Source organism: Drosophila miranda (assembly GCF_003369915.1).
Source record: "Drosophila miranda strain MSH22 chromosome Y unlocalized genomic scaffold, D.miranda_PacBio2.1 Contig_Y3_pilon, whole genome shotgun sequence".
In the NCBI taxonomy this organism is placed as follows: Eukaryota; Metazoa; Arthropoda; class Insecta; order Diptera; family Drosophilidae; genus Drosophila; species Drosophila miranda.
Genome location: NW_022881625.1, coordinates 9,221,483 through 9,226,528, shown reverse-complemented (window position 1 = coordinate 9,226,528; position 5,046 = coordinate 9,221,483). Strand labels below are relative to the sequence as shown.

Genomic DNA, 5,046 nt, shown 5'->3' with positions numbered 1-5,046 from the left:
GATAAAAACTGGACGTTGGCCGATGCGCACACCTAACCGATAAGAACACAAAATTTCACGAAAATCGGTAGAGCCATTTCGGAGAAGTTTATCAATATATTATACATTTTGAGGTAAATATTTTTGAGGAGGTTTTTATTTTATTTTAGTTCTCTGTTTTTTTATTTTTTTTTGAATAAGATCATGTAAAAGAGAACCGATGAGGTCTTGAGGTATTTTCATAGAAGATTAAACGATAAGAACTTGTATGTATACGTAGTAGGTTTTGCGAATGAACTTGAGCTGTAGAATCTGAGTACATATACATGTTTTTTGGTATAATACAATATTTTCACAGATTCTCAATATACATAAGTATACTTGAATGGCACTGTAGCCATAGTATACCAATTCAAAAGGAATCGAATGGGCTTTCTATAGTTCCAATAATAAAATCTGAGGTACTAGGAAAAACGCCAATCATAACGACCGAGTTAAAGGCCAGCAGAATTTACGAGTCTTTTCGTGTAAAACAGACTCCACCAGCTACGGTAACAGTTAGTAAACATCGAAGTCTACCTCAAGAGAACGGAAAAAACAAATCACAATCTTCAAATCGAAATAGAATGGCGCGCTTGGTGTCTACAGATATTCTAAGCCGCAATATCTCTAACATTTTGGAAAACCTTCTCAAACGCTATGAACAGTCACAACTTCCTACACATGGAAAGGGGATACCTACGGTGGTGCAAACCAATATACTTATACGTAGTATGGGTCCGGTGTCAGAGCGGGACATGGAATATTCAATGGATTGCTATTTTAGGCAGTATTGGCGAGATAAGCGGTTGAGTTTTGAGGGGCCAATTAAAAGTTTATCCTTGAGCATTAAGATGCTAGACAAAATCTGGCGACCAGACACTTACTTTTATAATGGAAAGCATTCTCATATACACACAATTACTGTGCCAAACAAATTACTTCGACTTGGTCAAGACGGCGGAATCCTCTATTCGATGAGGTAAGTTACGTTTCAAGCGAGTATAATAATCCCTCATGTCCATGTTTCCACACTGTTTCTTTTAGATTAACCATTAAAGCCACATGTCCCATGGAGCTGAAAAATTTTCCGATGGATAGACAGTCGTGTCCCCTTATAATTGGTAGCTGTTAGTATATTTTTCCAGTTCCATTTATATTATTTAATTCCCTATCCAGAATTGTAATATTTCAGATGGCTATACAAACCAACAGCTAGTTTACGAATGGAAAAATCAAGATGATGCCGTGTCATTTGTCCCCGGAATGACTCTTAACCAATTTGATCTCATTAGCATGATGCACCGCAATTTCACGTCAACACGACGAGAGGGTGACTTTTCAGTTTTACAAGTAGCATTCAACCTCAAACGTCATACCGGATACTTTCTAATCCAAGTTAGTATTTTAACGTTTATACATACTATATATATAACAATAAATACATTAAAGGTTTATGTGCCCTGCATTTTGATCGTGGTATTGTCTTGGGTATCATTTTGGATACATCGTGAGGCCACTAGCGACCGTGTCGGTCTCTGTGTAACAGCAGTTCTAACACTATCAACCATTAGTTTGGACTCACGGACTGACTTGCCAAAAGTCAAATATGCAACTGCCCTGGACTGGTTCCTTCTGATGAGTTTTCTCTATTGCATAGCCACTTTGCTAGAATTCGCAGGTGTTCATTATTTTACTAAACTTGGCAGTGGTGAAATACCACGTCTGGAAGAGCTCTTGGGAAATATCAGGAAAACTAACATAGCACATGGTATTGAAGCCAACAAAAAAGTTAGTGACGAGGATATAGAAGATAATGGTAGCGATGAGGCCAGTGAGCAAATGAACTCACAGAATGATATTTGCGTTTGTTCGGAAAATGACACTCTTGAATTCGAATCTGCAGAATCATTACCAACAGCACTAGATGACACTGCTTTCGTAAACGAATGCGTCACATGCCCTATCTTAACGTAAGTCACAGATTCTCACAATTATCTTAATTATTTAATACCGTTCTGCTGCTGCATTCTGTTAATGAATACATCTTTCCCAAGGCCTCCTCGCGTGGAGCCACCATGGAACGAACCACGCAAACGGAACCCCCCGTCATTTCGCGTATGCGACAGATATGCTCTGCCTCAAGAGTGACGACAAGTTCCGAAAACAGCGTGAGCGTGACGCAGCTGCAGAAAAGACTGAACAAGGTCACAACGTAAGCTATGTAAACAGCGTTTCGCTAATCGACCGCTTCGCACGCATTGCGTTTTCCGATGTCATTTGTGCTTTTTAATCTTTTATACTGGTTGCCTACGAATGTATTAAAAAGAGTTTTCATGTCCACTATAAAGACATAGCTTTCTTCGACTGTAGTTGTCCTTCTATATTTTTTTTGGCATTAGGTTAAATAATGTATCTTACTGCAAATAGATGGTGGGTGCTTATGAAGTTGTAACATGAAATAAAGTGAAATAAATTTGTATACCCTTTTTATTATGATTGAAAAACTGACGAAGGGGCACAAAAACTATTTTATTTAATTTAAATTATATTTTAATGAGTTCTAATTTTGAATCGCCAACAATAAAAAAATGTCTATGTTTTGAGAAAGTTGTTGCAGGATACCTTATAAGAAAACATTTCTCTACTCTACCCGCTCCTCAGTTTCTATATATGTATGTTATATGAAAAGATATAAAATTAAGCCCGAACTCTTCCGATCCTTCGTTTTTTCTCCGAAACGTTTTTAACATTCTTTATGCTTTCTAATGGAAGCGAGGATACGGTTTTAGCGGTTTAAATAAAACGAGGGAACGTTGTGAGTTGCTGCGACACCGCAACTCTACATTTATACCCAAAACTTAGTCAGTATGGCGAAATTGTGACACAAAACGGTCAATGTCCGATATCACAGGAGTGTGGATTCCAAATTTAGTTGCTCTGGCTCTTATAGACTCTGAGATCCTTTAAGTCATGTTTTGCAATTGGCAAAACCGACCATGAAACCTGTGTGTTAGAGAGAGATAGAGCGAGAAAGAATGAAATTGTTTTCTTGATTCTGGCTGTAATAATTATACGATCTGGTTCAGATTTTGCACTCTAGAAGATATGGTCATCCTCTACGATTCTGCGTTCTCTGTTTTCTCGTATCTTTGAATTTGTGGATGCAGAGATTTTCGCTCTTTGTGGGGCGGAAGTGGACGGGCAAAGTTTTGAAATATACTTATAGCAGTGACATTATCACAGAAGTCCGGATATAAAACGTCGTTGCTCTAGCTCCTATAGTCTTTGAGCACTAGGCGCTGAGCATTAGGAACGGACAGGCAGACAGACGGACCGACGGACAGACGGACAGACAGACAGGCTCAATCGACTCGGCTATTGATGCTGATAAAAATATATATACTTTATGGGGTCGGAAACGATTCCTTCTGGACGTTACACACATCCACTTTCACCACAAATCTAATATACCCCAATACTGATTTTGAGTATCGGTATAAAAACTTCACTGTTGATTATTTTCGCTCCGCCAAATATATACAAATTACAGCCACCAAAGTTTTCGGTTTTTTTTAATTAGAAAACTCTTCTGATTTTTCATGGCCCCGGGTGGACTGTAAATTTATTATAGGCAACAACAAAGTTACAGTGACACAAAGAAAATTCAGTATATGCAAATATATTAGTTCCCCGCGTCGTGGTCTGTGTGTGTCAACCACCAATCAGTTTTCATAATATCATCACGTCGGTCGCGCCAAACCTTGTTTTTTGTGCATAATTTCTGCTACCGCCGAGGATGCTCTGCAATACTACAAGGAAAGTAACAGTTGGACTCAAAGATCCAAAAGAGGAATCAGAGGTATTTCTGCACAATATTAAAAGCAGTGCAAAAGACATCTCGATCTTTCTGTAAAGTGTCTTGTGCTGAAAACATTGCACATCGCTTTCAATTCTAGGTAAATACATCTATCATTACTGCAATCACTGTCGCGTTTTTGCTTTCGCTTTCTTCCCCGCTGCTTGTGTTGTATTTGTTGGGAGAATTTTCGTTGCTGCTCTTGAGCTTAACGGTGCGCCAAGTGACGCGCTACCCTGTATATGTAGGGTATATTCTTTACGAACGTAACTTGCAACCATTCTTTCTCTTGATACCTCGTGCCTCGGCATCCAATATTACAATTCGATTTCGATTATCGTTCTCGTTCAAACATTTTACTTTAAAAAAATAAATAAATATAAATATAGTGGTTTGTTTCGTAAGTTCTACATAATTATTATGGCTGAAAACAGTAAAACCATTCTTGAAAACTTAAAAATTAAGCTCAAAAGTCGAGTAAGACGCATTCGCCGCTTAGAGGATCGATTAGAGCAGGGTCGATTCCTTTGCAATTACCGGAATGACATTGTAGATTAGATTGTTTGAATGCTTCAATTGAAAAGGCAAACCATTTGCAAGAGCAAATCGAGGAGATAACAGGTGATGATGCATATGCAGCGATTTGGAGAAGCTAACGATTTTAACGAAGGAAAGTAATGTGGCTTATCGCCGCCTTTGATGCAACAAGCGTGACGAAGCCAGTGTCTTCTTCAGCCCCAACTCCTGCTAGACTTCCGAAATTGGCACTACCAAAATTTATTGGTAAACATTCGGAGTTAATAAATTTCATTAGCCCTTTTGAGAGACTAGTCCATAGCGACAATAGTATACCGGTGATCGAAAAATGTAATCATTTGATTTCGTGCCTCTCTGATGAGTATTAGAGGCAAATTATGAAAAGGCCATGGCTGCCTAAAATGAGTATATGACAACGAGTAATATTTCACGAATAATATTTCCACATTGTTCAATCTGCCGTCTCTAAGAAATCTAATCGATACTGTTTCGTCGATTTACGGATCGTCACTGTCGATCGAGACGATACAAAAGTTTCGAATGCAACGCTCATTCATCTCGTTTTGAACAGAGTCGAACCCAGTGACGAAACAACAGTGGGATGAACAGCTTACTTGTGAGAAGTTTCCGCT

The 5,046-nt window shown here is 38.5% G+C and overlaps 1 pseudogene; it reads left to right on the top strand.

The window, feature by feature from the left end:
- Positions 1–283: 283 nt before the first annotated feature.
- LOC117194846 lies at positions 284–2,375 on the top strand (annotated as a pseudogene).
- Positions 2,376–5,046: the final 2,671 nt, after the last annotated feature.